Here is a 25,959-nt window from a genome sequence, read left to right on the forward strand (position 1 = left end):
GAGACACTAACACCCCAACCCCTACTCTCAAATAACACTTTATTTCTAGTCAAAAATGTGTCAGTGGAGGTACATCCTGTCTTTATGTACTAGTTCTTATGATGTGAAAGAAACCGGAATAGAATAGTTCACTGTGCTTGAGTGGGATTCCAACAACAGACTGAGAGCACTGTGATAAACATGAATAACTGGATATTTAAATTATTCTTGCCTTGATAGACATTTTTTCCTTACTTACAGACACAGATTATGAGACACAAGGAAATTTACAGGCTTGTCTCAAAGTGGACATGAGTTTGTAACTACACTCACATCATTGCAATGCCTCAAGAAGGTTAAATGAACTTCTAGGGATGTGATTCGATTCTTTCTTCCTATTGACTTGACTATAAGTTTATTTCTGGTTCTGTTTTCAGCTTTAAACGAGGTGCACATATCCTTTGTTATTTTCCATGTCACTAAAGGGCAATTGATATTGATTATAAGATTTAGTAAGGGACATTTTTCTGAATAGAAAAATAGAAACTCCTATTAAACCTTGTGATATTATATCATATGACTGAATTCTGGTGGCCCTTCAAAGGGTAGTTTAAGAGCCAGCATATAATAATAGCACACTAAACCAAGATATAGAAGAAAACTAAGAGGAAATCTATTTAAAAAAGCTTCTCAATTGTGATGCAACATATGTAGAATATTTAATCAAATGTATATGTAATGTATAGAGTGCCTAAGAATTTTCAATGCAGCATTATTCTGGAGGGGTAAACTGATTGTAATTGTGTCTATATCGGGGCGAGGAGAAGAAATACACAAGCAGTGAAAGGACACAAGTAGTGAAAGGACCAGCGCAATTCAAATATTTTATGTTGGGTTATGATGTATGCATATAGAGAAGAATAGATTTTTCATTTATAGAACCAATTGGAAAAAAAGTAAGAAACATAATGCAATATAAAAATACCATGTATTTTTACATATAAAAATATGACACCTTTCACAAGCATGCATACAAACAAAATAATATACTTTAGTAAGAATGGTTGCTGCTGGTAGGAAGAAGGTGAAAATATGAATCAAGAGAACAAATGATAAGTTGCTATGAACAGACTCCCAGTCCCCTGACATAAAAAAATGAATCCTGTAAAAATTACTGAGAAATGAAAGTTCTAATTACAAGGAAATATACAATGAGATTATTTATAAGGATTGGTTTGCTTAGTACAATTCTGAAGTAATGACTAAAAGGACAGTAAAATTCAAAGGAATAAGAAAAAAATAATCAGAATAGCAAATAATATAAAGAATGACTGAAGTTCACTCAAAAATATATTAATTTAAAAATTATTTGTTGAACTTCTATTGTTTTAGGCATAAGAGAAAAAAAATTAAGAAGACAAAAACAATCTTGTCTTCATTGGACTTATATTCAAGTATAGTGACATTCCAAATTGTTTGTGTAATATAGTGGTAATGATGAAAAAATATTTTATACAATAGAGCAAAATGTCAGAAAGCTATACAAAACAATATTTTAAATTATCATATTTTGGTAATGTCAACTTTTTTCCTAAGAGATTTTTATTGTTGTGTTTATAAATTAAACATTTATTAATTTGAAATAAATAAAACAAGGAATAAAACATTATGAATTTGAAAAGTTATAAAGTATGTTTTTTTCTTGCAAACTGGTGAGTTCCTTGTAGATTCTGGATATTAGACCTTTGTCGGTTGGATACATTGCAGAGATTTTCTGACACTTTGTAGGTTGCCTGTTCACTCTGATAATAGTTTATTTTGCTGTGCAGAAGCTCTTTAGTTTAATTACATTTCATTTGTGAGTTTTTGCTTTTGTTGCAATTGCTTTTGGCGATTTCATCATGAAATCTTTGCCTGTGCCTATGTCCTGAATGGTATTCCCTAGATTTTCTTCCAGGGTTTTTATAGTTTTGGGTTTTACTTTTAAGTCTTTAACCCATCTGCAGTTAATTTTTGTATAAGGTGTGAGGAAGGTGTCCAGTTTCAATTTCCTGCAAATGGATAGCCAGTTATCTGAGCACCATTTGTTGAATAGGGAATCCTTTCCCCATTGCTTGTTTTTAACAAGTTTGTCGAAGATTAGAGAGCTGTGGATGTGTGACCTTATTTCTGAGTTCTCTATTCTGTTTCACTGGTTTATGTGTCTGTTTTTGTACCAGTACCATGCTGTTTTGATTATTGTAAACTTATAGTATAGTTTGAAATCCAGTAGGGTGATGCCTCCAGCTTTGTTCTTTTTGCTTAGTATTGTCTTGGCTATCCAGGCTCTTTTTGGTTTTGTATGAATTTTAAAATAGTTTAAAATAGTTTTTTTCTAATTCTGTGAAGAATGTCAACTCCATTAAAAAGTGGGCAAAGAATATGAACAGACACACCTCAAAAGAAGACATTTACACAGCCAACAAACATATGAAGAAAAGCTCAACATCACTGATCATTAGAGAAATGCAAATCAAACACACAATGAAATACCATCTCACACCAGTTTCTTAACTTAAAAGTTAAGAAACAACATGCTGGCGAGGTTGCGGAGAAATAGGAATGCTTTTATACTATTGGTGGGAATGTAAATTAGTTCAACCATTGTGGGAGACGGTGTGGTGATTCCTCAAAGAGCTAGAACCAGAAATACCATTTGACCCAGCAATCTCATTACTGAGTATATACCAAAAGGAATATAAATCATTGTATTACAAAGATACATGCACACATATGTTCATTAAAGCACTATTCACAAGAGCAAGGACATGGAATCAACCCAAATGCCCATCAATGATAGACTGGATAAAGAAAATGTGATACACAAACACCATGAAATATTATGCAGCCATAAAAAGGAATGAGATCATGTCCTTTTCAGGGACATAGATGAAGCTGGAAGCCATTATCTTCAGCAAACTAACCAGGAACAGGAAACCAAATATCGCATGTTCTCACTTATATGTGGGAGTTGAACGATGGGATCACATGGACATGGGAAGGGGAACAACACACATTGCGGCCTGTTGGGGGGTGGAGGGTGGGAAGAGAGAGTATTAGAATGCGTACTGGGCTTAATACCAAGGCGATGGGTTGATAGATACAGTAAACCACTATGGCACAAGTCTACCCATGTAACAAACCTGCACATCCTGCACATGTACCCCAGAACTAAAAATAATTAAAAATAAATAAATAAAAAAGGAAAAAGTAAAAAAAGTAGGCCTAAGAAAATCAAAATAAATTTTACTTTAATGTAGAGCACATATTACACTACGTAAATATAATTTACTGTATTAAATAGTAGTAAAATATATTAAAATGTGTAATAACTTATCATTTTAATAGAATGCCTTAAAGTGCATCCCATTTTATATTGGAGAGATGAATTAGCACTATTTGAGTCCAAATATAGATTTTGTCACTTCTAACTGTGTAAATTTGGGAAAAGTCACTTTTTTATTTCTGTGCCCTAATTTTATCATTTGTAAAGCAGTGATTATAATGGTACCTACACTTAAAGGTGGTCAAAACTACTAAATAATGAGAAATATAAAGCACTCAAAATGGGCCCTCATATTAGTCCTCAATAAATGATAGCTATTTTTACTATATTATAGAATTATTTATAGGATGGGTTAGAATATATTTGGATAATTTATATCAAAAGACTGAAACAGGAAATAGATTCTATTCATAAAATACTAAATATTCTGAGGCTGGGAAATACTTACTTGATCATTTCAATTTAGCGGGAAAATTTTACGGTATTTTAGTGTTAAATAATTGACATTGAGATTAAGTAGAATTCCTTACTTTATTTTAGGTGGTCAGCATTGCAGAATGCAAGTCTTGGGTTCTTTCTAGTGCCAGAGATGATTGTTTCTCTTTGCAAACACATTAGAAAACCCTATCACAAGATTGTTATACAGTATATTGAAGAACATAAAAGTGTTTCTAAGCACTACTTTTCTGATTGTTCTGGTTTCGTTTAATCTGGAGAAGGTTTAGGTATTTTTCTTATGGGTGAGTTATAAAGTTCATGGCTATCAGCCTATAAACAGTTACTGCTGCTGTAACGAAGAACTGGCAAGCGGGTGGACACAGAATTAGGATTCAAGCTACCCCTGTCGTGCAGGCTCTCCCATGAGGCTGTCACTTCACATTGTGGATGAGAGATTCAGAGACGTAGGAAATGTCATGAAATGTGAATAAATGTTGCTTAATAGCAATCCCTATATTTTTGGATGTATAACCAGCCTCTTTTTTTGATATTTCAGGAATATTCAAGAATGTATTTAGTAATATAAAAGTTGTATTACTTTTCATATATTTTTTTCAGTTGATAGTTTTTTTGAAGAGAATGATAAATAAGGTTTTTTTTTTAGATATTTAAAAGCCACAGATAAAACTGGAGTCTGGATAAATTAGTATACAGATATCTAAGACTCAAAACTTTTTTCTGTTTTTATTGTGTTTGTGATCCCTCGAATAAATATTTGGAGAAAAGAACATGTTGCCTAATGCCATACATTGATTGTGTACTATTCCTTTGGATCTGAGAAATTCTAAATAATAGATCAGATACCTTTGTTCTAAATGTGGGTCATTCTATCTGTCTCAAAAAGGAATCCATAGCTTTTTGAAGCAGGAGAAATTCTATTTCCTGGAACAACAGTAATGACCAAGCCTTGTAGGATATGCTTTGTGAAATGAATTTGTAAATGGATGATATTGAAGAGGATTCAGTTATAAAAGAAGTTAAGTGACAAAAGATGAGCAATGGAGCTAGGAAAGACAAATATGAAAGGGCTCAAATGGTATAGGTCAAGTAGTTAGGGGTGTAAATTGGCAAATTACTTAACTTGTCTATGACTCATTTTTCTCAACTGTAACATGTTCCCGGTGTGAAAAAATTTTTGAGTGTTAAACGAGTTGGTATATGTAAAGCACATAGAAGAGAGCCCGCTACATAGTAAGCACTATGCCAATTTTGAATATTTGAATTGTCGTTTTTGTTCTGCATATAGAGACTGAGAATACTTTTGCACTGTGGGGTCCTTTACATGCTGGGACCCATGAGTGAAGGGCACTGTTGTTTCTCTGGTTGTTCAGACTGCTGAGCTAACCTGTCTTCTTTATATGATCTGTGAATATCACACCTGCAGCATTCTTGAAATAATTCTGGAATACAATTTTTAGGTCCAGAAGTTATGAGATGATTTCTCTGTTTTGATATCCTATCTGTTTTGCTTTTGCAGTGCTATTTATATGTTTACTTCCAGATTTTCCAAAAGCCCTAGGATTGCTGGTATCATAATGAATAAGATAAATCAATGGATATATATGAAAAACATACCTACAGTGTCAATAAGAAAAGGGGCACAAACATTTGTATTAGAGAACATGGGGGTGGAATTTTTAACTTTTTATTTAACTTTTATTTTAGGTTCGGTAAGTGAGAGTTGAGAAAGAGAGTGACGTGATTTCATCCTAAGTTAAAATCAAAGGGGTGGGTTAAAACTACAGGGTCTTGGAATTAATCCCTAACTAGTTGGAGCTAGAAGTCATGTGGTTCAGATTTGGACAATAGTGTTGGAGCCAGGTCAGGGTGATGGTTTAAAAAGGAAATACTCTGGGCCAAAGTATGCTATATCATCCTGTTAAAAGGAAAGAGCACCTGGAGGAAACCTTTGCCAGGCTTTGTGAATTATCTTTTAGTAAAGTTGAGGTAAGGATAATAAAAGACAATTGTTATGGTCTGAATGTTTGTGTTCCCCCAGCTTTCAGATGTTGAAATTCTAACCTCTGAAGTGAAGGTATTAAGAGGTAGGGCCTTGGGGAGACAATTCAGTCTGAGGGTGGAGTCCTCATAAATGGGGTTAGCGCCCTTAGAAAAGAGGCCCAGAGAGCTAGCTCACCCTTTCCATCATGCAAAGACACCTCAGTAAGGCACTGTTTTAGGAATCAGGAAATGGGCCCCTGCCAGACACTGAATCTGCTGATACCTTGATCTTGGACATCCCAGCTTCCAGAGCTGTGAGAAATAAATTTCTGCTCTGTATAAACTACCCAGTTTATGGTATTTTGTTATAGTAGCCCAAATGGATAAAAACAGCTACGTATCCTAATCAATTCCTACAACCTTTATTGGAAGGCCAAAATCCCCCTAATTACCTTACTGTGACTAAAGATGTTTGGATAGGTCATTCAATTACCAACTATAGAAACCTTAGGAAGAACTTCATTCAACACACACTCTCTTTTTGTCTCCTTCTTTCTCTCTCTCTGTCTTTCTCTCACACACATATATAAACATAAATACACACACACATACTCAATCTTTCTCTTTTTTAAAAAAAAGTGTGAAAAATTAAATTTGGGGACTAAATTTATTTAGCCAAAGGGAAAAGTCAAGCTGGGACCTGGGTCATACAAACCTGCCTCCCCTTTTTGGTTCCTAAATAAGATGGGTATAAGATGAAAAGCAACATGCCTCCTCCATATTTTGCCTACTAGGAAATTCCTAGTGAGCTGTTAAAATTTCACCATGGCAATGCAAAGTTATAGCTTATCTTTGCAGGTGAGATCATCCCCAGCCCACCAGACACAAATGCACTTCTGATTTTCTCTGCCCCGTTTTGTCTGTTATGTTTGACAAAGATATATCTGTTATCTTAGATTCCCTGCATTTTTCTTCTGACCCCTTCTTTTATGTCATCTTATGTAAAAAATGCAGATTCACTGAGCCAGACAAAGGCATGCATGACTATTTTTCCCTACCCACCTCTTACATGAAAATTGTGTACTTCTCAATATCCCACCCTTTCCCCTTTAAATTTGGAGCCCTCAAAATCATCTTTGGAAGAAGGCACAGACCTGTCTCCCAAGCACACATCATTAACTTTTGCAAATAAATCTCCTAAAATGATTGAGATTTGTCTTGTCATTTTGCTCAATTGACAAAGGTAAAAAAGAAACCAATAACAAATTTGATGCCCAGAGGTATGCATAACCAGAATCATATATATCATTGTCTAAAATGCAACTTTCAAATTTCCAGGCATCTGTTATTTGTATTACACAAACTATGCTTTTTTACACCTCTTTTGTATGACACTTAACTAATATTTGCAAAGTGTAATAGTAGCAGGTGTAAATGCCATTTATAAAAAACTAAATGATTTAAAATACAATTTCTCTGCTGTTGATGACAATAGTTGGGTGGGGAATGAGTGTGTCAATTCCAAAATTTTCATTAAACTACCTAATTGATTTTGATTTTGCAGGATTTGCTGCCATAATACATGACGAAAGCTTAATCAAAATGGTAATAAACACTATTAACTTAGTTTCTGCCTTTATGTGCCAAGATAGTTTAAGAACTTTTCTAAAACATATGTTGTTTTTCTATACTGTTATTCTAATGGGCATAAAAACTTTGAATGTCATCTTTTGTGTGAAGTCATTATCATTTGCGTCTGAACAAAGTTCTCACTGATTACATTACATTTTCTATGAAATAATGATTGTCTCATATGGCTACAGAATTGTTCTTGGTGTGATTAGCTGTCTATGTTTGAACAGTATTATATTATTATGAGTAAAAATTCACATTTTAAAAGAGAGTCTAAGGCAAACATATAAAAATATAGAATCTAGGTGGTCATACATGATTAACATTTTTTTTCAAATTGGTTACATGTTTGAAATTTTTACAGTAAAATGTTGGAGGGGAATCTGATACAGACACATGTTTAGCAAACTATAAAATATTCTAGAACAACAGTATACAACCGGTTTTTATTGGCTTCTGGGATTTTTTTTACTGCTGCATGTACACATTTTTGAAAATTGCTGCTAGCATTAGAATCATTGATGAGTAATATTTTCTCTTAAAGCAACACTAATTAGCATTTACTTTAGCATGTAGCAAATAATACTTATGGGAAATGTATATTTATGACTACTAATTTAGTCTTTGTCACTGAGTAGCTTTGAGTAACTTTGGCAGAATTCTAAACCCTTACAGTTTAAGTTTGGATACCAAATTACATGAGGACAAGGAGTGCTGCTGATAATGACATACCCAAGGCTGGGTAATTTACTAAGAAAAAGAGGTTTAATGGGTTCACACTTTCCATGTGGTTGGCAAGCCCTCACAATCATGGCAGAAGGTTAAAGGCACGTCTTACATGGCAGCAGGCAAGAGAGACAATGAGAATCAAGCGAAAGAGGTTTACCTTTTTAAAACCATCCGATCTTGTGAGACGTATTTACTACCAAGAGAACAGTATGGGGGAAACTTTCCCCATGATTCAATTATCTCCCACTGGGTGCCTCTCACAGGCCATGGGAATTATGAGAACTACAATTCCAGATGAAATTTGGTTAGGGACACAGCCAAACCATAACAAGGGTTATCTCTATTGTCTACCAGTTGTTCTTCAACTTTAACACAGAACCTAAAATGGCAGTTTCTTATTCAACATTTGTGGATTTTAAATTTGTAGATAATTTTTTTTCTTCATAACCATATATCAAGATATTCAGTACTTATGTTTCCAGGCACATAATAGGTTAATCAGTAAATGTATGATGAAGGAAGAAGGAAAGAAAAACCAAGCAAGCAAGAAAGAAAAAGGAACCAAACAGTGGCTCACACTTGTAATTGTAGCTACTCTGGAGGTTGAGGCAGGAGGATGGCTTGAGTCCAGGAGTACCAGACCAGACTGGGCAACATAGCCAGACTCTGTTTCATTAAAGAAAGAGAGGAAGAGAAAATTTAAAAAAAAGAGATGGAGAGAAAAGAATGAAAGAAGGAAGGATTGCTTTTTGCTTTGATTTTGCCATTGTCTATCTGGGAAACTAGTTAAATCCACTCTGTCTATGCCCTCTCAATATAAGCTACTATTAAAAATTGAACTTAAAGTATTTTTCTTAATTCAAATCAGCTGCCTCTTCCTTCCTCTTCCTTTTCTCGTATGTTGCCCTAGATCAGAGAGGACACAGAATGTCATTAGTAAGCTAACGTTTATGCAATGTAAGGGTAATGGAAGAGGGAGGAACATTTCAGTAGGAAAACCATCAGTTTTCATGTGAATTGCTTTTTTGACTAGTATGCAAGCATTAAGTTTTAGTGAGGTGAATCATGTTAGAATTAAATCCCCTATATATTATTTGTGATGCTTAAAATTGTTTTCAAAAGCATTTCTATCTGGCGTTTCTAATATGTAGCACTTTTAACAATATATCCTGACTTAAATTGATCACACTGAAATTTAAATCAATGCATTTAATTGTGTATATCAACTACTATAGGCAATGTGTTGCCTTGTATGCTGTAAAAAAATGTAATGGGAAGAAAAACCAAGCTTCTACTTAAGTCATTGTTATTTTAGAGATAATGGTAAAGAGATTTTAAAAAATGTTAAATTTTGACCTCAGTGCCAGGGATCTTTTATAATAATTAGAAGAAAGAAACAGAAAGAGGTGGGCATTGCATGCCTACCTTACTAATAGTAAATGTCTGTGTTCTCAGGGTTGACCCTCACCTCCCCACTCCACTACACACACAGTTACTTGTTCTACTTTTGTTGGGTTGTAAAACAAATTAAAATCTTTAGCTATGAATGCTGTGGTTGGCAGAGTTAGAGCAATAGTAGTTCAAAGAATCCCATCTGGCAAGCAAGCTCTAAAAACAAAAATAAACCTTTTTCCATCTCACAGAAGTCCAGAGAGAGAGAGTAATTAAAGTCAACAGAGAAAAAAATACAAAACACTTCCTAGTATTGTGATGATGTTGAGTTTTTTCCTACCCTCTGATGACAAATTCTTTCTGTTTCTACACTTACGTTCTTTGATAAAACAATAGTCTCTTCAAGTAAAATTCAAACGTTACAATATTTATAAATAAATCTCCTTGCTGAACCCATATTTTAGGAATTTTAAAAGAGTTGACAATATGAATTCTGTCACATTTACATATTATACTCTTCTTTCTTATCCAGTTTTAACTTCTGCACAGTCATTAATCTTTGAGATTGGGTTTATTTTTATGTAAGGTTTAACATTTTTCTTGGTCTCTTGACACCCTGTAGCATTTGCTTACCACATTTTTCCCTTTGAGCTCAAGTACTTATTTAAATGGCATGGATAGCACTAGATATCTCCCACACTATGAGGAAATTTGCATAAACACCCTTAGAAGCCTCTGAAGTTCTTGGTGAACATAACATTGCTCAGGATAATAGGATGCCTGGACAATGGTTTGTCCTTTGATTCCTGACTTTTAGTTGTGGTTTCAGGATCACTTTAGAAGAACCTAAAATTCCTTTAGGTTTTTGTTTCTGTGAGAAGGAAAAAAAATGCTAAATCAAAGCTCCATAGTGTGCTTTCAGTTCTACATTTTAACAGACACTAAAAGACAAAGAACCAAACTGTCTCTGAAGTATTGTTGGGTAAGATAGCTGGGGAGGAGGGAAAACTGACTGCTTTGTGGTGAAAAAAAGAAATCCAGGGATTCTTTGTGTTGAATGAGATAACATAGCCATTACATGTTCTCTTACATAGCTAGGAAAAATGACTTTCTTCTTGACTTCTTTTCTTTTCCACCTCTTCCCTTACCTCACCTTATTGGCTCATTTGCTCAGTGGGAGAAAGAGTAGCTGCTATGCAAACTCCATGATGTAGTGAGGAGAAAATCCTGAGGTTATATTGCATTTTGTAAGATGGTTTTATATCACCAAATGATGCACAACTGGCAGGATAATTCAGTCTGAAAAATGTATTTCCGTTGTTAAGTTATAAGAGTTCAGGAGAGTAATGATACTTTAACAGCATATGGTTTAATATATTTATTTTGTTTCTTGGTTTTATACACTTGCTTTGATTCAGGTTTTATTTTCATTTTAAAATATTATGAGATTGTCAAAATATACTTTACATTTTTATTCCTGTTATTTCCAGCTTAAGTCTGCAGTGACTATTACAAAACTGTAAAGATATTTAAAGTCACAAAGGCATTTGTTACACTTCACATTATACTCCAGTACCTCAGATCTTCCTCCCAGCACCACAGTATGGATTAAAATCATGGATAAATTAAAGTTCAGTTTACTGCCGCAATATATCATATTAATACTATCAAATTGCCTGTGGTGTTAGAAGAGGACTAGTAGTTCAGCATATTGGAAAATGGAAAAAAATTCCTTTGTTTTCTTCTTCCTTTCTCAGTTTGAAAGTAAACCAGACTGTTTTACATAAGTGAGCAAAGCTTAAATATGTTTTGATAGTTGTATTAGTCTGTTCTCATGCTGCTAATAAAGACATAACCGAGACTGGGTAATTTATAAAGGAAAGAACTTTAATGAACTCACAGTTCCACATGGCTGGGGAGGCTTCACAATCATGGCAGATGAAGGAAGAGCAAAGGAACATCTTACATGGCAGCATGCAAAAAGAGCATGTGCAGGGAAACTGCTCTTTATAAAACTACCAGATCTCATGAAAATTATTCACCATCATGAGAACAGAAGAGGAAAGACCAACCCCATGATTCAATTGCCTCCCACGAGGTCCCTCCCACAACACAAGGCAGCTACAATTTGAGATTTGGGTGGGAACAGAGACAAACCATATCATTCCCCCACTCCCAAATCTCATGTCATCAGATTTCAAAACCAATCATGCCTTCAAACAGTCCCCCAAAGTCTCAACTCATTTCAGCATTAACTCAACATCCACAGTCCAAAATTCAAAGTCTCATCTGAGACAAGGCAAGTCCCTTCTGCCTGTAAGCCTTGTATTAGTCTGTTTTCACACTGCTGATAAAGACGTACCTGAGACTGGGCAAGACATACCTGAAACATACCTGAGACTGGATGAAAGAAAGAGGTTTATTGGGCTTACATTTCCACATGGCTAGGGAGGCCTCACAGTCATGGTGAAAGTCAAGGAGGAGCAAGTTACATGTTACATGGATGGCAGCAGGCAAAGAGAGAGCTTGTGCAGAGAAACTCCCATTTTTAAAACCATCAGATCTCACGAGACTCATTCGCTATTAGGAGAACAGCGCAGGAAAGACCACATAACACAATTACCTTTCACGGGGTTCCTCCCACAACATGTGAGAATTGTGGGAGTTACAATTCAAGATGAGATTTGGGTGAGGGCACAGCCAAACTATATCAAGCCTGAAAAATCAAAAGCAAGTTAGTTACTTCCTAGATACAATGGGAGTATAGGCATTGGGTAAACACAGCCATTCCAAATAAGAGAAATTGGCCAAAACAAAGGGGCTGTAGGCCCCATGCAAGTCCAAAATCCAACAGGGTAGTCAAATCTTAAAGCTCTGAAGTGATTTCCTTTGACATCATGTCGCACATCCAGGTCACGCTGATGCAAGAGGTGGGCTCCCATGGCCTTGGGCGTCTCTGCCTCTGTGGCTTTGCAGGGTAAAGGCTCCCTTATGGCTGCTTTCATGGGCTGGTGTTGAGTGTGTCTGCAGCTTTTCTGGGTGCACAGTGCAAGCTGTCTGTGGATCTACCATTCTGGGGTCTGGGGAACCATGGGCTTCTTCTCACAGCTGCACTAGGCAATGCCACAGTGGTGTCTCTATGTGGGGGCTCTTACCCCACATTTCCCTTCCCCACTGCCCAACAGAGGTTCTCCATAAGGGCTCCACCCCTACAGCACACCTCTGCATGAACATCCAGGCACTTCCATACCTCTTCCGAAATCCAGGAAGAAGTTCCCAAACTCAGTTCTTGACTTCCGTGTACCCACAGGCTCAACACCACATGAAAGCTGCCAAGGCTTGAGGCTTGAACCCTCTAAAACCACAGTCCACCCTGTATCTTGGCTCTTTTTAGCCACAGCCGAATCGCTTGGGATGCAGGACACCAACTCCAAAGGCTGCTCATAGCAGATGGGCCCTGGACCCAGCCCAGAAAACCATTTTTCCCTCCTAGGCCTCTGGGCCTGTGATGAGAGGGGCTTCCATAAATGTACCTGACATGCCCTGGGAACATTTTCCCCATTGTCTTGGTAGTTAACATTTGATTCCTTGCTACTTATGCAAATGTCTGCCACTGGCCTGAATTTCTCCCCAGAAACTGGTTTTTTTTTTTTTTGTCTATTCCATTGTCAGGCTGGAAATTTTCCAAACTTTTATGCTCTGCTTCTTCTTGAATGCTTTGCTGCTTAGAAATTTCTTCCCCTGGATACCCTAAATCATCTCTCTCAAGTTCAAAGTTCTGTGGATCTCTAGGGAAGGAGTAAAATGTTGCCAGTGTCTTTGCATAGCAAGAGTGGATCTCTAGGGAAGGAGTAAAATGTTGCCAGTGTCTTTGCATAGCAAGAGTGATCTTTACTCCAATTCCCAACAAGTTCCACATCTCCATCTGAAACCACCTTAGCCTGGAAGTTATTATCCATATCACTATCAGCACTTTTGTAAAAGTCTCTAGGAAGTTTCAAACTTTCCTACATCTTCCTATATTCTTCTGAACCTTCCAAACTGTTCCAACATCTGCCTGTTACCGATTTCCAAAGTTGCTTCCATATTTTCATGTATCTTTACAGCAGCATCCCACTTTACTGGTACCAATTTCCTGTATTGTTTTCATGCTGCTAATAAAGACATACCTAAGACTGGGTAATTTATAAAGGGAAGGAGGTTTAATGGACTCACAGTTCCAAATAGCTGGGGAGGCCTCATAATCATGGCAGAAGATGAAGGAAGAGCAAAGGGATGTCTTATATGATGGCAGGCAAGAGAGAGCATGTGCAGGGGAACTCCCTTTTATAAAACCATCAGATCTCATGAGACTTATTCACTATCACAAGAAGGGCATAGGAAAGACCCACCCCCATGATTCAATTACGTCCCACTGGGTCCCTCCCACAACACAGGGGAATTATGGAGCTACAGTTTGAAATTTGGGTGGAGACACAGGTCAAATCATATCAATAGTTAATGGAACCTAAATGGTTCTCTATTATCCAATGTTTAATGAGTCGACAAATTGTTGTAGCAGGAAGGATCTTGAATTAGAACCTAGTCAAATTTGAAAAACTACAAACATCTTATTACTTACTAATTGTACACCTTTGGTCAAGTCATTTTACCTCTTTAGACACCAGTTTCATCGTATGAAATGTATTATTTTAAATTTCTTTAGAGGAAAGATAGAACAATTGAAGTTTCATAATAAAGACTTTGAATGAAATTCCCCATGCCATGACCAACAGACACAGAACACACACACACACACACACACACACACACACACACACACACACAATACTGCTGGTTTAACAGATTAAATAACCTACAATGATCTACAGAAGGCAATAAAATAGTCAATTTCTCCTGTCTATTAAATTATAAAGTGCTAATAGATGTTACGGGAATGAGAAATAACTGAGGAAATATTTTAGGAAGATTGGTCTGAACAAATATTTCTTGAGTGAGACTTCAAAAGCATGGGCAAAAAAAGCAAAACTTGACAAATAGGATTACGTCAAGCTAAAACGTTTCTTTCTGCACAGCAAAGAAAATAATAAAGGGAAGGAACAACATATGGAATGGGAGAAAACATTTGCAAACCATCTGACAGAGGATTAAAATACTAAATGTATAAAGAGTTCAAATAACTCAAATGCAAAAAAAATCCAACCCAAATAGTCCAGTTAAAAAGTATACAAAAGAACTGAATAGATATTTCTCAGCAAAACACATATAAATGACCAACAGGTACATAAAAAAGGACTCACCATCAGTTACCAGATAAATGCAAATCAAGGCCACAGTGAGATATCATCTCACCTCAATTAAAATGACTTATATCCAAAAGATGCAATAGCACATACTGGTGAGTTCATTGCTTTACTACATCACACTCCTTGTTTGATCTTTGCATGTTTGTTTATTTCTTCACCATCTATGACTTCCTAATTTGGCATTCATGTGGACCCATCATTCTGTACTTACTACATTCACTTTGTCATTCATTGACTAATTCAGTAATTTTCTTTTATTGAGTTTGTACCACCTGTAAGACATTATCTAGTTTATCTCTGTAAATATAAAATTAAATAAGACATATTTTTATTTTATGAGAAAATCAATAAATGCAAGTGAGATAAAACAGAATGCAATAAACGTATTAAAGGAAAATGTGGTTATTTAAATTAAAGTAGTGCATAAATATTACATTAAACGAATGTGGTGACTATCAGGATAAAGAAAGTGGTCAGGGAGAAATTGTTATTTTAGCTGAATTTTGAAATATAAATACTATTTTATTTCTCTGAGGAGAAAATCATACATTTCATGGAGAAGGATTGGCACAATTAGGGTATAAGAGCAAGAGGATAAATTATCTAGTGGAAAATGGCAAGTATTCTTATTTAAGGAGAACATAATATAGAATAACAATTATAGATAAGGTCTGAAAGGTAGGTTGCTTTCAAATACAGGATGTAAGATTTAAACATTAATCCATTTACAATGAGCTCAAGTGTACATTTTTATCAGTGCTCTGTTTGACTAAAATCCATCTTAGAGAAATAAATCAAGCAGGCTGAGGAACAGTATAATAGAAAAATATAGAAATTAGAAGCTAGAAAATCAGTTAGGACCATCATGGTTATACTGACCAGGAGATTAGCAATAAAACAAAAGGTGACTATGAAAGAAATACAGCAAAATTGTAAACATCTGGCTGCTACTTGGATTTGAGAACTAAGGGAGAAATAGAAGAGAAAAAAGAAGAAGGTAAAGTATTCACTTAAATAAAGAAGCAAAGTATTTCAGCAGTAACAGATACACAAATGTAAAATAAAAATTAATGTGGAAGTGTAAAGGAGATTTTCAGGGTTATGTAAGATGACAAGCTTAATAGTTAACACTTTGAATATCAGCATATCTAAACTTCTGGGTGAAATTATATTTTTTAAGCAATACTTCAGCAGTAATCAACATATATGTCAATTTAAATGTATATTTTTATATATGTATATGTTTTAACTGATACTTAAATCATATAGAAAGAATACAGTATATAAATTCTACTTTTAAAAGGCTTATAACAGAAAAAATAATAGAGTAATAATTACTACAAAAATTTAATTGGAAAACAGATGCAAACTAAATCATGTTATATTAACTTTTAGGGATAAAACAGTTCAGGAAACAGTAACAAATTAAGAAGAGGAGGCATTACCTGGGACTATTTCAACAGGTTAATTTCATCAAGTCAGGCAAGGCAACAGCATTTTAAGGAGATAATAAAGTAAAAAAGTAGATATCCCTGTATTAGTCAGGGTTCTCTAGAAGGACAGAACTAATGGAATATGTATTTGTATATATATATATATATATATATGTATATGGTCTGGGATTTCATGTTTGAAAGTCTCTGCTTATCAAAGTATAATTTGCTAGATACCTGAATATTCAGGGAAAGATATATTATCTATCTATATGCACATTCTGTCTAATAGCCTAAATGACTTAAAAACAGTCTATAAGATCATATGGAAACCAAAACAAGTTATTTTTCCGCTCATATGGTCACATTTTAAGATCACAAGGCCACAGTACTTAGGTCCTCTGAGAAAAGCCAATCTGTAAATACTGATGGCTGAAATAAATACTGATGGCTGAAATAAATACTGATGGCTGAACTCTTCCCTCGCTTGGGGTAATAATAACATTTCAAAAATTGCTCATTCTTTTGTAATGAATCCTTGAAGACTATCTCCATGTTCTCTGATTATATTAAGCTAGAATTCAGCTAACTTCACTTCTCACCTTCACGTAACGGCAAGCTTTCCTCTAGAACACTGTTTTTTTGCAATGATTTTCTAGGATAGGTGCTCAGTGTTTTGGTTTTGTCATTTGAATTGAAAGTTATCAACCAATACCAAACCACAAAATACTTAATATCTTTATAGATACATACATTTTTATAATTTAATCAAGAAATAATACTAATAAGCTGTTTTCATTTAAAAAAATCATGCCGTTCTCATAGTCTCAGATTATACACAAAGCTATGAAACATAAAAAATAATTTTTGTACCTAAAATCTTGAATGGTTAAATATAAACACTATCTTATTAAAATTTTAAAATTACTTTATTCAACAATTATTATTGACAATCTATTATGTTCAAGGCACTGCTCCGTATGTAAATAATATAATTTCGATATAACAAAATGGCTGTTTTCATTGAGTTTACAATCTAATGTGAAAGACAACAAACACAGGTCAATACATCAAAACTATAATTGTAAAACATAATTTCAAGTAGTCAAAGGCTATAAAAATATCAAGAAAAAAGACTAGAAAATGATGAGTGTATGGAGAGATATTGTTTTATAGGGAATAATTAGAAAGGCTTCTTTGAGATGTGACATTTGATCAGAGATCTGAATGAAATGAACAACTAAGCCCTGGAAAGAACTTGTGGAAGAGAATTTCAGATGAAAATAAGAGCAGATGAGGAAAGCTAGGAAAATGGAGGATGGGAAAAGCAGGAGAGAGATAGTTGGAAGGTGAGTGGAATAAGTGAGGGCAGAAGGTTATGAGGCCAAATACAACATAGTAAGCAAGGAAACTTTATTGTATAAATAAATGAACATAAATATGGATAAATGGGCTTCATATGAGCTTGAAATAAAGCAAAATGAATAAATATTAGTGCTAGAACTCAAAGATCACTCAAGAGAAGAATGACGTTATGCTGATTGGCTTAGCTAAAAGCATTGGCCACAGATATCTCATTGCCAGTTACATAAACCTGTGATTTTCAGTTCTGGTTTTGAGACACATGGGACACTTTTAATTATCCCAAGAGGTATAACATCATTTTCCAGTCATGTGATTAGAACTTAGAAATGGAAGTGTATTCCAAAATCAACTTAACCTGTCTAGAGTGCCAATAATATAAATGTATGGTAAGATGAAGAGGTAGCATTTTTTTTAATGAATTTACCTGGCAATTGACTTTTAAATACAAATGATAGCAACACTAAAAGCATTGTAAAATGCTTCTAGGCACTATCACCTTATTCTGCTATTTCATTTTAGCTTATAACTTAAATACCTGCTGAAATGTAAATGTGTAATCATGTTTACCTCTAGATTTACTATAACTTAATATAACTATCAAATATGCCCCTCATTTACTTATTTAGTCCCTATCTATTGTGTAATGCCTAGAATGGCCTTGACAAAAGCATCCTTTTTTAAATACCAAAAGAAAATGATGATGAAGAAGGATATATACTACACCTGCTGAAAGACACTGCCATTTTGTAAGCAAAGCTTGTCCATTTCTTCTTTTCCCTCACTCTATTACAACCTATTGCAACTTTTTAGAAAGGCACAGTTTCTTTTTTTTTGCTCTAGTTTGTCCTCCAGCTAGGGAAACTATTTAGAAAATTTGTTTCTTTTACTTTGGCCCCATGCAGGCTTGACCTATTTTATCCTGTTACAGTGATGGAGAGCTCCATTCCTGCAAAAACTTAGCTTCAAAGAGTTCTGCTAATGGACGAGATACAGACACCTCCTTACCAGCCGGTACAAACAAAACTTCCCCCTTTAAATCTTTTATTACATTTACCCAATTAATATGTTGTAATATTTTTCAAATTAAGTAAAATGAATATAGGCTTATAATAATAAATTATTCAGATACAAATTATACATTATCATACAAAAGATAATGGAGAATTGAGTCATGATTTACATCTACAAATTTTTCTCATAATTTTAATATCAATAATAAAAATAATGTAATCTATAAAATTAGAGTAAATTCAGATTATAATCTTCACAATTTAATTAAAGATATATGATTAATTATCTTTCTCCCTGTCACTGTTTAAGATAAAAACAAAGATCAAATCTCAATCTCTAGAAAACTCTTTGCTTTTCTCTTACTAGATAGTGTATGATAGCAATATTGCTTAGTTCAGTCAGTTTTAATATGACACTGTTAGTAGAAATATGCTTAGGAGCAGGTACGATGTATGAGTCAAGCTTTTTTTTTTAATAGAGGAACAATTCTGTGCAATGACTAGAGGGTCTATCACTAGTCTGGGCCAGCTTTATTTATCTGTCTGCCATTTTAAAAAAATTCACAAGTAGGCGAGTGTGTGAATCAGCATAACCCATTGCCATACCTGGGAACAAACACCAACTGCATATTCCACAGGAATATTATCTTTTTACTGGAGGCAGATTCCCAATTATTTGAGTATAATTACTAAATGTTGGCCAAAGTGCTTATTTCATTTTCTGTATATTAATGTTGCTTTGGCTGGTAGCTCAAGGTAGCTGAGTTTGCAGTAAACTTTTTTCATAAAGTCTTCCAGAAGCAAATTTGTGTTGTTGAATTTTCTTTACCTGAAAAAATTGGAATTTTGTTCATGGCATTGATTAATTAAGATTCAGGATAAGAGCACACTTTGGTCAATTGATGACACAAGTTGAAAAATTATTCCTATGCTATTCAATCAACATTATAATGGGAGTATATATACATATATTCATATGGAAATACAATGACTAAAATATCATGATTGTATCTAAATGAAATATTTGTTTCTCTTAGGACATGAGTCATTACATTAAGTAATGCCTAAATTCTTGTTTTAAATTTAGCATGTATAGATATTATAATTTTGATTATTATTATTACTATTTTTTGGTTAATTTTAAATATATTATTAAGAACATAGAAAAAACCTTTACACAGAGTTAAAAAAATTTGTTTATATTGCTAGGGAAACAAACTTTACTGAACACATATTTGAAGCATCTGTTTAATGTCTCCAGTTGTTTTTCTCTTACAGTAAGCTTGTCAATAAAAAGGATCATTCAGAGAAAATATAACAGAAATTTATGTTTAAATATATTTAGAAAGATCTCAGTATATCATGTCTAAAAACTCTCAAATAATAAAATATTTGCACTTATACTATGAGTGCATAAAATTCATAGAACAAACAACTAATTTGGGAGGAAAAGTTTCACATTAAACGTTTCAACTTTACAGTTGAAATAATTTCCCAATTTATGCATGTTGATTCTAACTGTTATAGTAGTTCTGTGTCAGACACTTATGTTTTGACAGTGTCTTTCTGTCAAAGAATTTCTTTTCTTCTCTAGTTCAATCTCCATCTATCCAAACTTCCAAATTTGTCTTGATAATATTTCATTTCAGTTTTTGCCCAATCTTCCACATTTCTGTTTCTTATTCATTCATTTCTTGCATTGCAAATCTCTTTAAAATATTAATGATTATAATATAAATAATACTTAAACATTAATTTTTTGCCCTATATTATCCACCTGAGTTCTTGAAATTACATTTAATCTTCACAGCAATGAAGTTAGAATTTTATAATATTTATTTTGCAAATAAGGAAACAAAGGCCCCAAGAGGTATTAGATTTTCAAAGTTAAAAATAAGGGAAAAGGATAGATTTAAATTGTGATCCCTCCAAGTTTAAGATTCTGCTCTTTCCATTAAGCCACATGATCTTGCTCGTACCTTTTTGGGGGAATCAATCTTCCTCACACGAATCAAGTACCAGGTATAAGACAGGATAAGTTGCACTACTGGATTGCCTTCTTTCTTGATCTTTCTCTCTTCTTCTGTGTCTCAGTGAGGATTCTCAGTCATTTATGATAAGAAGGCCATACCCTCTTCTAAAGGGAACAGGAAAAATGGGTAAACTTTTTGCTAGTATATTTTAGATGTAAAATTTTCCCTTTTAATGAGACCAGATTGAATTATAAACTCAAATTATAAACTCATTTCCAAACATTTTGACTTAATTGGCAAATGATTACTCAAAACATGTATGAAATATTGGAAGTCTGTTCAAAATCTTTATTTTTTAATAATAAATTTCATGTTCAAAAGTGAAAAACAAGTTGCTTAAAGTCTATGTCAACCATAACTTGTCATTAATCAGGTTTTAAATTCTTTATTAAATTATATCCTTTGTTGTAAAAGTCTTGTTTTTAACTTATTAAGCTATAAAGATACAAAGTATTAACTAGTTTTATACATGATAAAAATTTTTGAAAAACTTTTCAACATAAATTATTTGTATATTGAATCATGGTCCTAAGTAACATAGTTATGACCTAGCGTTAATAGTGAAACATATTTTGAGAGACCTTAATTTTAATATGGGTTTAATCCATTCCATTTTTTAAAGCATGTCCTTAAATCAGATTGCAAAGTGGTGATAGTGTGATATAGGGGAAGGATATGTGTTTTAGCATCAGAAAGTTCTCTATGTTCTGATGTTAGCTCTTGCACACCATATTATGTTACTCACAAGTTATGTAGCTGTTCTGAGCTTCATTTTCTTAGTATGTAAAATATAAAGATATTCTTTTATGAGCAATGTCATAAGAATTAAATATGAACACTAACATAAAACTCCTAACACTGTGATTAGTTTGACCCCAGTAATTGGTGATGTATCCTTATGGGAGGCTTTTACAACCTAACTCCTGAAATCAGGCTTAGCCCATGACTTATGAGCTGAAGAGATGTGTGTTCTTACCAAGCAGTCATTTTATCCTGTCAGGACAACAGACTATGTTCCAAACTGGCTTTCAAGCCAGGTAGAGTATTACAGTGAAGGAGACATGGCTACCTCTGATGAGCATGTGAAGTGAAAGAGAAATAAGTCTTTGTTGTTTTCAACCCACCGGGATGATGGAACATTTGTTGTTGTTGATAGTGTTATTAGTGTTAAAGCAATACAATTGAACTTAATTTGGCTGATACCAAAATAATTAGTAAGTGATAGTTATTCTATTAGGCATTTATGATTTACTCCCCAATGTACTGTATTCTTCTCCTAATAGTACGTAAATTCTCTCATGTCATCCAAAATAACTTGATTCACTACAGAGGAGGAACATTTAAGGCTGAGTGCTTTTAAATTATTCCACCATTTCTTTTCAAGAGATGCCCTTTCAGTTGTTGGACTGACTACAGTACAATTAGTTGACTTTCTTTCCCAAGATTAGAGAACCAAACTATGTGGATTAATGTATAGCCAATGCTAGTAAAGACAAGAAAGTGGTAAACTGAGTTAAAAATAGTTGAGGCCAGGGAAACCTCTTTTCATCAGGTACACATGACTTCATATACTTACAAGAGTAAATAACCATAATTTTGCAGATGCATTTGGAAAACATCTTGTACACTAGCTGTAAATTTTTGGTGCCTCACTATCCCAACTGTTTCAAGTTGCTCCTAGATGGAGGATTACACTGAGTCAACTTAGTTCTATGAGGATACAGAGTATGAAGTCTAAGAAATAGATTTTTAGATATCTTCTTGAGTTCAAACTTAAGTATCCAAGAATTTTATCTTTGGATTGCAGCCCATAAAATTGTCTAGTAGCATATAGATCTACTGTTCTTATGGAGTTACATTACTAGAGAATGACAAAAATAAAAGAAAAGTGATTGTGTGTCCTTTGATAATCTGCAGGTCTTTAGACTTCCATAAATAGGAAGCAGGCCTCTAATCAGAGAAGCCCATAAAGCTTTCCAGTATTTATATCAAGAGTGTCAGTGAAAAATGACAGACAATGGAGACTCTCCCAATGATTGGAACTAGGATACCCCTTTGGAGACTTGGATTCTGATAAGAAATACATATATATATACATATATATATATATATGTATATATATATATTCCTTTTGGGGAGGATATGGATATATTTTATATAAGCATGACCATTTTTAGTGGCTTATATTCGATAAGAAAGATGCATATACACATTGATTAAAATGGTGAACTCTTAGGATATTTGTTATGCTCTACCAGTATTTATTTTCTCCTTTTGATCTGTATTTTTTTTTATTTTGGGGAATTCTTATGTTTCAAAGAAAGCTAAATTCAAGAACAAACTAAATTGCCAAATCCCTGGATACAATAATTCAATAAAGAGAGGGCATATGATGGGAGTTGCATTATAGGTTCAAGAAATTTTTATGGGAAATCTGAGGGGAAAAAGTTTCTTCTTTCTGTAGGTGATATTTTGTCCATATAGAATTTCTTGATCTCCTGCTGCCATTTTGCTATCATAAGAAAGCCAACTTGAGATGTATATTGACTTATAAACGTGAGCATCAGAAAGAACCGGAAGCAAAGATCTCAATAAAAAAATCTAATGTTTCACTTCAATAACAAACTAAGCCTAAATTTTGCAGAATAAAGGAAAGAATAAAGATCAAAGAGGAAATAAAATAAGACTAGGAAAAAAAAACAAAATATCAACAAAATTAAGAGTAGTTTTTTTGAAAATATAAACAAAATTTATAAACATTTAGGTAGACTAAGAAAAAAAGAGAGAAGGCAAAGAAAAAAAAAAGAGAAGGAAACCAAAAATAAAAGAGAGAGGAAACATTGCAACTGATGCCACAGAAATATACAGGATGCTCATAGACCATCATGAAAAATTATTCACCAACAAACTGGGTAACTAGAGGAAATTGAAAAATTCCTAGAACTGTACAACCTATGAAGACTGCATCATGAAGAAATAAAAAAATTTAAACTAAGTGACAGCAAGTTAGAAGATTGAATCACTAATAAAAAGTCTCTCATCAAAGAAAAGGCCAGGATCTGATGGCTTCTCTGCTGAATTCTACTAAATATTTTAAGAAGAACTAATATAGATTCCACTCAAATTCTTTCAAAAAATTGAAAAAGAGTAAATACTTTCAAACTCTTTTTCAAGGCTACCATCGCCCGGATACCAAAGCCACTCAAGGACATTATTTAAAAAAATTACAAGCCAATATCCTCAATGATTTTAGGTATACAAATTCTCAACAAACTATTAGCAAATCTAGTGTGTCATATTAAAGGGATCATCAACCATGATCAAGTGAGATTTATCCCTGGGATGCAAAATGTTTTAACATATGCAAATCAATAAATGTGATACATCACATCAACAGAATGAAGGGCAAAAACAATATAATCATCTAATTAGATGCAGGAAAACCATCTGACAAAGTTCAACATCGTTTCATAACGAAAACTCTTACCAACTTAGATATAGAAGGAATGTAACTCAATACACTGAAGCCTATATCTAAGATGCCCACAGCTAACATTATTCTCAATAGTGAAAACTTGAACATATTTCCTCTAAGATATGGAATAAGACAAGGATCCTCACTCTCACTACTTCTATTTAACATACTATTGGAAGTCACTTCCAGAGCAATTAGGCAAAAGAAAGAAATTGATGGCATCCAGATTAAACAGGAAGAAGTTAAATTGCCACTGTTTGCTGATGCCATGATCTTATAATTAGAAAACCTGATGGATTCCACCAAAAAAAAAAAAAAAACTGTTAAAACTAAGAAATGAATTCAGTAAAGTTGCAGGACATAAACTCAGCAAACAAAAATCAGTAGTCTTTCTATACACCAGTAATAAACTAGCAGATAAAGAAATTAAAAGCAATCCCACTTACAATAGCTACAAAAAAAATACCTAGGAATAAAATTTAACCAAGGATATGAAAGATCTCTAAAATGGTAACTACTAAACACTAATGAAAAAATTGAAGAGGACATACACATATGATAAAAAGACACTGTGTGTTCATGGATTGAAAGGATTAATATTGTTAAGATGACCGTACTACCCAAAGCAATCTACAGAGTCAACACAATCCCTACTAAAATACCAATGATATTTTTCATAGATAGAGAAAAAAATTCTAAAATGTGTATGGAACCACAAAAGACTCTGAACAACTAAAGCAATACTGAGCAAAAAGAACAAAGCTGGAGGCATAACATTATCTGACTTCAAAACATGCTACAAAAGTGTAGTAATCCAAACAGCATGATACTGCTGTTGTTACATAAACAAACAAAGAAACACATGGACCAACTGAACAGAATACAGAATCCAGAAATAAATTCAGATATGTAAATAGTCAAGTGATTTTCTTTTTCTTTTCTTTTTTTTTTTTTGAGATGGAGTCTCGCTCTATCACCCAAGCTGGAGTGCCATGGCGCGATCTCAGCTCACTGCAAGCTCCGCCTCCTGGGTTCATGCCATTCTCCTGCCTCAGACTCCCAAGTAGCTGGGACTACAGGTGCCTGCCACCACGCCCGGCTAATTTTTTGTATTTTTAGTAGCGACGGGGTTTCACCATGTTAGCCAGGATGGTCTCGATCTCCTGACCTCCTGATCCGCCTGCCTGGGCCTCCCAAAGTGCTGGGATTGCAGGTGTGAGCCATGGCGCCCAGCCAATAGTCAAGTGATTTTCAATAAAAGTGCCCAAAATATACATTGGGAAATGAGGAAAAGGACACCCTTTTTAATAAATGGTTGTGGGAAAACTATCCATATGCAGAAGAATGTAACTATACCTCTATTTCTCACCATTTGCAGAAACCTACTCAAATTGGATTAAAAACTTAAATGTTTGGAATGGCTATTAATAAAAAGTCAAAAGAAAAAAATAACATGCCGGTGAGGTTGCAGACAAAAGGGAACACTTTTATACTGTCAGTGGGAGTGTAAATTACTTCAACTATTGCGGAAAGCAGTATAGTGATCCCTCAAAGAGCTAAAACCAGAACTGCCATTCAACCCAGCAATCCCATTACTGGATGCATACTCAGAGGAATATAAATCATTCTACCATAAAGATACATGCACATGATTGTTCATTGCAACACTCTTTACAATAGCAAAGACATAGAATCAACCTAAATTCCCATCAACGATAGACTGGATAAATAAAATGTACATACACACCATGGACTACTATACAGCCGTAAAAAAGAATGAGATTGTGTCTTTTGCAGGAACATAGGTGGAGCTGGAGGTTATTATCCTCCACAAACTAATG

Source organism: Nomascus leucogenys, chromosome 5, assembly GCF_006542625.1.
Source record: "Nomascus leucogenys isolate Asia chromosome 5, Asia_NLE_v1, whole genome shotgun sequence".
NCBI lineage: Eukaryota > Metazoa > Chordata > Mammalia > Primates > Hylobatidae > Nomascus > Nomascus leucogenys.